This window comes from Python bivittatus, unplaced genomic scaffold (assembly GCF_059951505.1).
Source record: "Python bivittatus isolate LINGU-HERP-01145 unplaced genomic scaffold, Pbiv_v1 ctg000480_np1212, whole genome shotgun sequence".
Taxonomy (NCBI): Eukaryota; Metazoa; Chordata; class Lepidosauria; order Squamata; family Pythonidae; genus Python; species Python bivittatus.
Window position 1 is genome coordinate 65,547,131 of NW_028277075.1, and position 12,128 is coordinate 65,559,258.

Here is a 12,128-nt window from a genome sequence, read left to right on the forward strand (position 1 = left end):
TGCCATCATGATTGCAATCCCCCAGATAGAAGAACCTCCGGCTTGGACGCCGGGGAAGTTGGACGAGGTGCTGCTGGAAAGGGAAGGTTGCAGGGAGGAAGCAGGTCGTTGGGTTACAATTGAGGGGACCCCAGTAGTGAGCCGTGCTGACATGAGGGGGATGGTGGAGAAACTGCACGAAGGGTCTCACTGGGGGGTGCAGGCTTTGATAGACACTGTAAAGCCGTGGTACTGGAGCCTGGGGGTTCGATGGGAACTCCACACCCCTTGGCATCCTGACTCCAGTGGGAAAGTGGGAAGGGCCAACGGGGTGTTGAAGCAACATCTCACCAAACTGGGATTGGAAACAGGGCTATCTTGGACAAAGACACTTCCGGTTGCCCTGCTTCGAATGCGGACAGCCCCTCGCAAGGATGTGGGGGTCTCCCCATTTGAGCTGATGATGGGAAGACCTTTCCTGGCTCCAATGGGAGAGCCTATCCCCGAGCTAAAGGATGCCTTCCTGAGAAAGTATCTCCTGGTACTGTCACAATCTCTCTTATCTTTAAGAAAACAGGGACTCCTCGCTCAGCGGCCCCCCTTGCTGGAAGACCAACACCCCCACAAGCCAGGGGATTGGGTCCTGATAAAGACGTGGAAGGATGAGAAACTGAAGCCGTCTTGGGAGGGACCATACCAAGTTCTCCTGACAACTGAATCGGCGGTTCGAACCCGACAGGGGGGTTGGACCCACTACCATCGGGTTAAGCGAGCTCCCGACCCCCGACCGTGGACTGCCCAACCAGGAGACGGACTCAAAGTAAAACTTAAAAGGAACTGAACTAAGGCAGGGGAGGAGATGAACAACATGAAGGCTTGCATCCAGGTTATTCTATTATGTCACTGCTTAGATGCTCTACAGCACAGCTCTAACAACAATTTTTTTGTAGAATTGGCACAGACAGCTTTGAACAGCACAACTTTTTGTGTGGGGCAACTCTTGACTGTGAAGGGTGTCACCTCCACCTGTTTCTTTGGAATGCCCATCAGCTTGGAAGCATTGAAGAATGTTACTCAGATAGCGAATATTGATATCACTGGGGATGATCCCCCATGGGGGGGGATGTTCTATCATTTTGGGTCTTCTCCCACTCCAAGACCCTGGACTAATCAAAGGCAAATAGCTCTAAATCTCTTGGGGATAACCAATGCAACTCAATGTGTATATTTCAACAATACCCAGAACCGTACCCACCCACTGCCCTCAAAAGGTCCTGCTTTCACTTGTGGAGGGATCTATAATATCCCTTACGCCTCAACCCCTCTATACCTACCTAAAGGTTTCTTTTTGTTATGTGGACATGAAGCTTACACCTATGTTCCAGCCTATAGTTCAGGGGCCCTTGTGCCATAGGGCGCCTGACCTCTCTATATGCCCTGCCTCCAATGCAAGCGCACCCATCAAAAGAAAAAAGAAAAAGGGAGCTGCCATCTGATTGTGAGAGTGATGTGACACTCTTGTCCAAAACAGAAGCCATGGCTCTGGCCCTCTCCTTAGTAGGGGTTCCTGCACTAAGCGGAAGAACTTATCTGGACCTAAGGAAGGTGGCCTGCCTCCTGGCTAAAAGTGTCAACCTTACATCCTCTCTCATTGCAGCCCTCACTGAAGAAGTCACTAAGATCAGGAGGGCGGTCATTCAAAATCGGATAGCTATAGACTATCTCCTATTAAGGGCAGGACAAGGCTGTGAACCTTTTCAAGGTCTTTGTTGCTTTAACCTAACCAACAATGAGAATTATATTGAAGCAAAACTAGCCAAGTTGAAGACCTTAGCCTCTCGCATATCCGAGGATCCAGAGGGATGGAATTGGTCGTGGCTCACTAGTTGGTTACCTAACTTTGCTTCGTTAAAACAACTTTCTGTACTAGCCATTGGCTTCATTGCCTTACTGGTCCTAGTATGTTGCTTAATGCAATGTCTCCCTGCTTGTGGGAATTACCTGTCCCAGTGTGTGAAGCCCCGGGTCCGGGACGAGGGAGCAATCCTGTTAGCCAGGTTTGAGGCCCAACAGAGGCGTGAAAAGAAAAAGGGGGGATTGTGAGAAGGCAGGGAGAAGTGAGGGCCTCAAACGAACCATGTTTGCTAGGGGAGAGCGCTGTGCACCATGGGGCAGCCTTGGGGGGACGGCAGGAGGGAGGATGGGCAGAAGGCACACTCGCATCAGAGTGGAGAAGGACGGCAGGAGGGAGGAAAGACTGCAGGCAAGAGGCACGTTCGCTCCAGAGTGAAGAGAAACGGCAGGGGGCGGCTGTCGGGTCAAGTGGGGATTGGAATGTGTATTGCGCTGATTGGATTCGGAAAGTGGAATGTCTGCGGTTTTGCGGTTAATTAGCGGCGCTCCGGGGCGGTAAAAAAGGTGAGATTGTGAGCCAAGCCCTCGTAGGAGGGGGAGGACAGATAGGGGGTATAAAAACCTGTCAGACCTTGCTTCGGGGTTCCTCCATTGCTGCGGGAGGGACCCACCTTTGCAAACGTGCCCAATAAAAACTTCTGTCTACTGGATAACCGAACCCGTGTCTGTCGTTTTCTGACACAATGGAGGCGAATATGTGTAGCTCAGGGTTGAACTGTGGAGTCCTTGGAGTTCTCTGAGCTTGGTTCTTTTCTTGCAAACGTTTCATTACCCGGCTAGGTTACATGCTTAGACCAAGCCAAATCCAAACATGCAAGAGAATTCTTGGAAACTTGGTATTCAGACAAGGCAGCAATTAACAGACACATAGAGATAAACAGCAACTACATACTATTCAAAAGAGACAAAAGACCAGAAGATTGCCTCACCAGCATTCAATCACCAGCAATCATCTCCAGCAATCATCACCCAGATAAGCAAAGGTCACAACCAGGCACACAATCAAGCAGTCAACATACGACAATCAATGAACTACCAGAAGAGCAAAAGAGAACCCCCACCAGCACTGGCAAGGCAGGCCACAGCAGATAAATAGAGAGCAAACCTCATCCCATTTTAGCACTGAAGATGTTACCTAGCAGGGTAATGAAACGTTTGAGAGAAAAGAACCAAGCTCAGAGAACCCCAAGGACTCCACAAATATTACAGTATGTGTTTCTATAGAGCTATGATATCTATGGCTGCCTATCTGCTTATGAAAGTGAGCTCAGTACCTATATATCTCATTTTCAGCATAATGGATTTTCTGATCTGATCAGAATGTTTGACTGATGTTAATGAGAATAGTTAAATTTTAGCATTCTTATTAAAACATATTTATTCTGTTGATTTTCTCCATCACTGAAAACAATCAGTAAAAATTCAGAAAGTAAATGGCTTTCCACAATATGGAATGACAATTCATTATTAAGCACCAATTCTTTTTAACCAGCAGCATTAGAACCGCAAATACAGAAATCATAGGACAGTGTAAGACGGAACTGCATGCTATGATAGTCTGACAAAATGCTTAAATCAGGAAATCAAAATGTAATTCAGAAGAAAAGAAGAGCATAGGACAAAAAAGTTGAGCACACCCATATTCCTCTCCAGATAATTTTTTTCCTAGCTTGTACTTCAGTAGTAAAACTGAGGTCATCTAAAAGAAGAATACTTGGAGCAGCAGTTTTTTGCATTTTTATTTGTACCAACTCACCCACTAACGACGTTTTAGGTGACAGTGCCTAACAGGTTGTAAAAAAATCTAATAGGAGTTGGATCTGGTTAGTTCTTGAATGGGAGAGCACCAGAAAATCCCAGGGCTGCTGTATGGAGAAGTTGAAGAAACAGCCCTAAGAATGTGGCAGCAAATCAGTTCAATGTTCTTGCCAAGGAAACTACATGGCCACACCTGTGAAATAACCAGGATTCAAAAGCAACACAAAGGAGCTTTTATGGGTGAAGGGCATTGTTTTGATACACAATTTTACACTCTCTCATAATGTGTGGGCATGCATGGAATAGTGCACTCTATCTTATTTACAAAGGATTAACTTGCTTTGTAAAGAGCACAGCGTTTCTTTCCCCCACCTTATCTCTTTGTTGAATGCCTGATTGCCTTCTAAGAGAGCACAGCACCCCCCCCATTTCCTTAGAAGCAATTAGCCAGATGCCTGAAGCCATAAATTAGATCTGTACCAGGCAAAGAAGTTGTAGAGAGGCCCTACATTCCAAAGAAGTTAGGTATTTCCTTGATAACCAGAAGGAAAAAAGTTAAACTTAGATTCACCTCTTTAGGCCCACCTTTACTTTTCCCTGGGTCATCCCAAAATTCCCTTGTATGGATATGAGGGGATGTACTATCTGAAATATCTGAATATGCCTATAAAATCTTTGTTGCTTGCTTTGCAAGGTGTGGTTCTCGGCAACACTCCTTGAGCCATCCAGAAGGTTTCCTTGGCCAATAAAACCTCTGTTAATTAAAAGCCTCATCTCAAGTCTTCTTATTTGGCTTTATTGAAACTTGGGAAATAAAAGGTGCCATACATGGGCATACACTGACAAGACAAAGTTTTAGCTCCTCACAACATTCTGATTACAATTTATATAATCTCTTTCCAACTTAGTGCCTTCTATGTGTATTAGACTAGATTTTCCATCATACCTACTTAGCCTAGTTAGGAATGATAGAAGCATTTAGAGGACAGCTGAATGAGGAAATCTGATTTACATTATAGTTCTATAAAAGACGTTTTGCTCCCTTTTAGAGTTTCTGAATGTTTGCCTATCTTTGCCACTGAATGTTATCAGAGCTGCATGGGGATCCCACTGCAGGTACTGCTGTAGAAGAATAAAACCATTTTACAGCTTAAAGAACGAAGCGATTGCTCTTTGTTGTTGGAATGATGAGATGCCTACAGTGTTCTCTTGTCAAATAATATAGTGGGATATAAATTTAATGAATAGTATTAACAGCTGCAGCAGCTTAAACTACCATCACCAGCCTAGATTGCACTGAAGACAGATAGCTCTCCCCTGGACATTCTTACCACCTGACCTGCAGACCTTTAAAAGAGTGAGTAGGATACTTAGCCTAAGTTTTAAATACCCCCAGAAGCTATGAGAGCACTTTATCTACCTTTTTTGCAGCTTTACCATCAGCAGTGACCAGCACTGCATCTGAAATCTAGATAAGGAAATAATCCCTAGACATTTTGATCAACTGGTTTGAAGGACTTTGAAAGGGTTAAGTGGAGTATTTAGTCCTGTCCTAAAACAGGCAGCAGGGATTGGCATCACAGGGAGAGCACCAAGGAGTTTGGTCTTTCAATTGTTCTTTTAGGGAGCAACAAGGGCAAGGGTGCTCTCTCTTTTCTCAGGACATTAATGATTAGAGGAGAGACTTGGGCTGTCTCAGGGTGCAAGCTGGGATTTTGTTGCTGCAGTCTCTTTTTAAGCTGCCCTCTAGGTGAGACCTGGTGGAATAGATGAATGAGGCTGGAATAAGATCCCAGCAGAACTATTAGTGCAATTCGCCTGAATACATACAGAATGCAGATAATAAACATGGTTTAGTAGGGCAGTTTTTTAGTGTTGTAAATGAGATCTAGGACAGAGAGCTTCCTTCTTATAGTATCTCATTTTTTGTTAATTTGCTATTTTGTTTTTTATGTGGCTGTGTTATGTTTCCCTTCCACAATTAGTGCCACATTTCTGTGGCTTAACAGAAAGTAATTGTGCTAGGTATACAAGTTTTATCTTCCTCCAACGTGGTGCAGGAGGAAAAGAAATGTTGGAAAAGAAATAAGCTGCAGCAACTATGATGCAAGTCCAGAAATAAATCTAAGTGCGCATAATAACAGCCTCACCATAGAAGTTTTGTCGCAGCAATCAAAGAAGCAGCAGCATCAGATCTTCTCCCCAATTGCTTCCACAGAAAATTGTCCAAAGGATCTTTCTCAGGTTGTTGGATGAATGACCATGTCTCTACTGGCAACCAGATTCTAAGCTGCAGTGTGAACAATTTGGGCAGTTCTTTACTAAAAAGATTGCTTGGATTTGCGCTGGTCGTAAAGCCAATTTGAGCAGTGACATACCTAGGATATCCATTGGACCATTTAATAATATTCATATGATTAAAGTTCTATATTCTGAGGAAGATTCCTGGATCTGTTTGTTCCACTACAGTACTTGTAAGTTGGATCCCCGCCAGAGGCTTATCTTATAAAGACCTCTATCCAACTATCATAGGGCCTGGCTGATTTTAACAACTACTGGCCAGTGTTGAAGTGCTTGAGGGAGCTAGGTTGACAGCTCCGCTCCTACATCCTGGGTGCTACCAGAAGGTGACATGTGAGAGACTTCTGCTTGACTACTAGGAATTGTATTGTGGAGTCCTGCAAGGTTCTACATGATCTATTATATTACTGAAGCCAGGGAAAAGCATCATTTGCCTATTTGGAGCTAGTTGCCACCAATATGCTGATGATATTCAGGTGTACTTTTCTTTCTGAGGAATTCAGGATTCGACATCTCTACAACTTCTGAATGACTTTGGGCTCTAATGAGCTGTATGTCAGAGAACAAAACGAAACTTAACATGGATAAGATGGAAAAGTTATCACTTTATGTAAGATGCATGTTGGTTTAAAAAAACTAGCCTCTTATTTGTGACTCCCTCCTCCATGAGTAAAAGATTCCAAAATACTTTTGGAAATGCTGTTATCAGCCAAATAAGTTTACAGATAAACTGGAGGATATTTTAGAAGTCAGCTGCCCAAAGTTAATGAAGAGTGCATATTCCCTTTCCTGTTTGCTGGGTAACTGCACAAAAAGTGTATGCAGTTTAAAATAGAGACACGAGAAGCTGAAAAGCTACTAGAGAGATAAGCTACCTTAAAAAGCAACTACATTTCTCAGTGTTGACTTAGTTTTCTAAAACCTCTACAACAGTACTGCAACATCTGCTATTTTTAGACATTGCAGGGCATAATTAAGACAAACAACATTTGTTTTGTTTTAACTTGGAATTCATCTGCCAGATAATAGAAATTCAAGTCAATTTTTTTCTTTTCTTAGCTTAGATAAAAACAACTCAAAAATCCTTTTACTTAATTCATACTAATCTACACAAACCACACTGGACAAAGTAGAAAATTAAAGATACATTTTTGAAACCCACAATTAGTTTTTAAATCTCTCTCTTATAATTTTGCAAATCAATTAAAAATAAGGCCAGCACTAGTTTCCACAATTAATATTAACATATTCTGATTACCCTTTGCTAACTGTCCCAAATGTGCAGTAATACAATTTGTTGTTGTTTTTATTTGGTTCTACTTAAATGGCCTGAATGCCCTAAGTGTAAGATATTTTATTCCTTGCTGATTACTGAATATTGTATAGTTTCTAAATTGCTGTTATGTGTATTAGTTACTATCTCTGCTTAAATAACTAGTCACAATATATAATAAGCATGTTATGACTACAAGGAGAAAATTCTTGCTCAGTTGGGCTGAGCATATATTTGCCTAAACCAAAATAAAATCCTCTTTTCAAAAAGCCCAATCATGTATATAATATAAAAACATAATTGATTAAGCTTCCAAGATTAAATAAAGAACAGAGCCAATTGAGTTTCAATTCAAACTCAGAGACGAATGCATCTGAAATCCCTGCAGATGCTATCCAATGTATTATGTAGGGATTAAAGTGTTTGATTTGGGCAAAAGAGGCCAAGATTCAAGTCCCTACGTGATTGTGGTGCTCACGGGGTGTCTTTAGCCCCTTCACATCCTCTCAGCATAAGATTGTTGATGTGGGATGGCCCCCATGGATGATGTCTTGAGCTCCTTAGAGCATTCTAAACAACTTTCCAAACCTTTTGATATCTGAGAGCTATAGTCCACATCTCTGAGGAGGTGTATGATAAAAGGGAGTAGGATTTTCTTGGGGATGGGGGTGGGCTGAACTTACTTGCTTTCTGAACTATGGTGGGATTGTTTTAGTGGTTATACTAAAGTTTCTGAGCCTTTCTCATCTACATGTGGCCCTTGGGCCTCAGGCTAGCCACAGCTGCCCTAGAAGAAAAGTGAGATATAAAAAGAATGAATAATAAATAAAAACGGAGTCACTGGTTTCCTGTAGATGTATGTGTGCCTTCGAGTCAGTGTTGACTCTTGGCGACTGCCTAGACAAGTCCCTGCAGTTCTCCTGGCAAGATTTCAGAAGTGGTTTGCCACTGCCTGTTTCCTAGGGCTGAGAGAGAGTGGCTAGCCCAAGATCACCCAGCTGGCTTTGTGCCTAAGGCAGGACAAGATCTCACAGTCTCCCAGTTTCTAGCCTGATGCCTTAACCACTACACCAAACTGGCTCTCCTCTTGTAGATAGCCATGATTAATGTGTGTGTGGGGGGGGGGGGGCGCTACTGTGCTTATTTAATAGTTATTTAGACTGGGCTGTCTTGTTTCATAATTGTTCTAATTTATTATTATATTCTGTAAGCGACCCAGAGTCTACTGGAGAGGGTGGCTATATTAAATAAATTTATAATAAAATTTACATTTAAACTTATTATATATAAATATATAAATTTATTTATATAAAGAAATGAACAGACATGAAAATGTTGCTGTTGCTCAAAAAGCTTCTGATGTTGCCAAAAATTCCTCCATTCCTGAAAATCATAAGCTTTTTAGTAGGTCATTAGTGCTGAGATCAATGCTCAATATGAACCCTGATACTTAGAGTGAAGAGGAAAACAATATCACTAAACCTAACCTAAATTGATAGATAACTTTTGTAATTAAATGCAATATCCTAGGGGAAAAAAATTCTTACCACACAATCAATGCAATTCAAACCAGGGTGAAGTTCAACTGATGTTCTACTTATCTGCTTAAAAGGAAGTATGAAGGCATAATCCTAAAAATACTTAACAGCCGGACTCATCTGCAGTTAAATATCTTAAGAATTTTAATCTTGTGAGCTACTGAAAACTATTTAATTTTTATCTCTCTCTCTCTCTCTCTCTCTAGAGTGTAGGGTCAATGTTCTCACTTCATTTAATGGATAAAGAAAAAATGCCTCAGACCACAGGAAAAGTCCCTAACAGAGCAAGATGCTATTTTATTCAGCTCAGGTTCAATTGCCCCAGGGAAGAAGGTGACTTGAATATGTAAAAATTTAATATATTTTAAATAGTTCTTCTGTTTTGATACCATGGATGACTACCTCTCTTTCTCTTCATTTCAAGCCAGTATTATCAGAACACAAGCCAGGTTCTATTAATACCTTCATCTCACTTTCTTTTAAGCACTGATAAGGACAGAGGGCATGATGGAAGAATTCCTAGTAGCCTGGCACTCAAACAAATGGGACATCAACAGAACAACAAAGGTGGATACAATATACCACTCAACCAGGCACCTGATCCAGGTCAAACATAGCAGGCAGATGAGACAGCTCAATCGAAACAGAGACAACACCATTCTCAGCAACCAATTAATTGACACCTCCCAGGAAACCTCCACCCACCAATCAATACTCTTGAATGCAAATTTTATACAGACTACAGATACCTGCAAGGCAACCCCCATTTTTGAACCATTGCAGTGCATCAAGGAAGCCTTGCTGGGACATGGGGCAAAACATCTGCAGAAAACCTGATTAATACCTTGGTATTGATTTCCCAAAGCCTGGAGAACCTAACTATTAAGAATGTACAGCAAACCTGGGCTATTCTACAGTATTCCAAGAAATCCACAGGTATAGCAGTCCTTGCTTTTTTCACTTACCTTAAACAATCTTAACAGAAGTATGGGTGGAAAGTACTGTACTCCTATTTATGCAATATCAAAGCTGATGCAGTAAGACTGTAAACCAAGTAAGAGTTATTCCTTTATGCTTATGAACATTTTATGATATTTTCAATTTTCACAGTAGGTCAATGTAGTATGTATTGAAATATTTGGAGAAAACAGTGCTCAAATTAAAAGGGTCAGAAGGGTCCCAGCTTCCTGACTGTAGTTATTAAATAAAGCAAGGGAATAATAGTTTGGCCAAAATACTGGGACTGGAAAATGGATTTAATCGACAGTCCTCCCACCTTTTCCTTTGTAATTTTCCTTTTCCATTATTTGCAAGATAAGTTTAGAATCTAAATATGCTGCCCGCAAACTAGGGCTTTCCAGACATGGGGACTCCCAACCCAGTTTGCCCTCCTTACTTTTCTCATGCATGCTACTCTGCAAGAAACCCCACCGGTACCTTGCTGAGCCAGCCAGCTTTCCCTCCAGCTGCCCTATGGGGGACTGTGAAAAGCAGCAGGCAGCCATTGCCCCACTACCATCTTAGTTCTTTATCTCCACATGGCCATCATTAGGAAGCAAAAAATGAAACTTAAAAAAAAAACAAAAAAACCCAAGCAGGCCATTATGCAAGAGAGTGGAAATACAGAAGGAAGCATTAAAGAAGCTGCTAGAAAGAATGGAGAAATTCCAGGAGGGAGAAGTTCTCTTTAATGGGAAACTGGCCACTCATCAGCTCCAGGGAAAATACCGCAACATTATTGTCACAATGCTTCTTCTGGAGAAGGAGCCACTAATTAACTGGTGAAATTAAGCATCTTCACTTGCCAAGATTGTCAGAAGCCCCACTGTATCACAGGGACACACAAGGGTGACAAGTCTCAGATCAGAAAGTCTCTGGTGTGATGGAGACCCATGACTTTCCATCATCAGATTTATATCTTCCTTTCCTCCAGGAACATGATTCAGTGTACCTAGTAATTCCTCCTCCAATCTTTTAAAAAGAAACTGGACGATGTAGCAATTCAATCATTGAGAAAACACTGAAGCCCAATTTAAATGTGACTGATCAGAGGTACTGATGTCTTTTTCTTATCCCCGCATCCACTGATGGAAGTGGGGGATTGGAACCAGAGCTTTCAGAGCCACCAATTATGGTACTACGTGTTAACTACACTACATATTAATATGTCAGAAAGAAGGAGAAAAGGTCTGGCAAAGAAACATTTTACTGTAGTTACTATTCAACCATGAGATGAGGAAGTTTAGCATTCTTTGGAAATAATGCCTAAATAGAAATAGTTGTGTTTTCTTTTTGAGATATTATTGTGCTCAGTAAAATAATGTTTTCTGAAGCAACACAAAAATACAATACTGAACATGGTATCAAAAAAAAATTCTAAGGGGAAAAGCTCTTTATTATTTTAAGTAATTGATACTAAATTATTTCTTTCTGTCTTGCTTACGAACTGTTCCCAATGGCATAGATTTTTATCTCAGGATGGGATCAGATGTGGAAAGTAATCATTTTAAACCAGATTTAATGGAAGTATTTTCAAGTTACTATAAAAACTTCTAATTATTCCTCTTTTCCCTTATCATATTAACCAGCATAAAAATTCTTATAATGATGGTGAATGGAACAACCACCAGAGCAGAGAAGCCATTCTTGCAGCCAAGTGAATCATGCTGCAGTAATGTGGGTGGGAAAAATCCCAGGCTTGACTTCTAAGGACATGCAGCCTTTTATGGTATTTTTGGAGTAGAAGCTGATCAAGTAAGTTTTAGCACTCAGCTATTAGTGTACCAATGTAAAAAAGCAGAATTATAAAAATGGATACACTGGAAGTTTTCTTTTGGCCTCTAAAAATTAGAAACAGTTCGGGAAGACTTCCAACAGCCAGAGGGAGAGGCTTGCTTATTTCCACATTACTACATACACAGCTTTTCTTCACTTACATAGATCTGGAATTTGTGCACAATTTTGATTAGTAGTTAGATTTATATCCCACCTTTTCTCCTTCCTTCAGTTTTTTTCTATGAAGTGCGTCTCTAGCCAAATGCTCCCAGTTAGAATGATCTTGGACTAGAGCTGGGGAGACACAGCTTCAAAAAGTTAAGCATCAAAGCTCCTAATGTGATATCTCTGCTGTACATTGAAACATAAACAGCAGTAGAACATATGTAAATCATCAGCAGTTTCCAATGTTTTGTGCAGGAAAAAGGGTTTGTCAATTTCCAGAGATACATCATGAAAGAGGATAAATCAGTTTCAGGGTACACCAGAGTACCTAAATCCTGCTGAGAACATCTTGCTGCTGCTGGAGGCTTATCATTCTCTCTTGAACTTCAAAATAGGATATTTGGATCATTGCCGGTTATGCTGTA

The 12,128-nt window shown here is 41.2% G+C and overlaps 1 protein-coding gene across 5 annotated transcripts in view; it reads right to left on the reverse strand.

The window, feature by feature from the left end:
• Positions 1-12,128, reverse strand: part of LOC103065989 (uncharacterized) — a 112,722-nt gene that overhangs the window by 50,149 nt on the left and 50,445 nt on the right. Inside the window, exon 1 of one of the 5 annotated variants that reach the window (XM_088146115.1) lies at positions 5,802-5,943. The exons of the other annotated variants lie outside the window; for them this stretch is intronic. The gene's annotated coding sequence lies outside the window, so the exon portion shown is untranslated. Of the gene's footprint in view, positions 1-5,801; positions 5,944-12,128 lie in introns of those variants that run through there. 5 annotated transcript variants of the gene reach the window in all.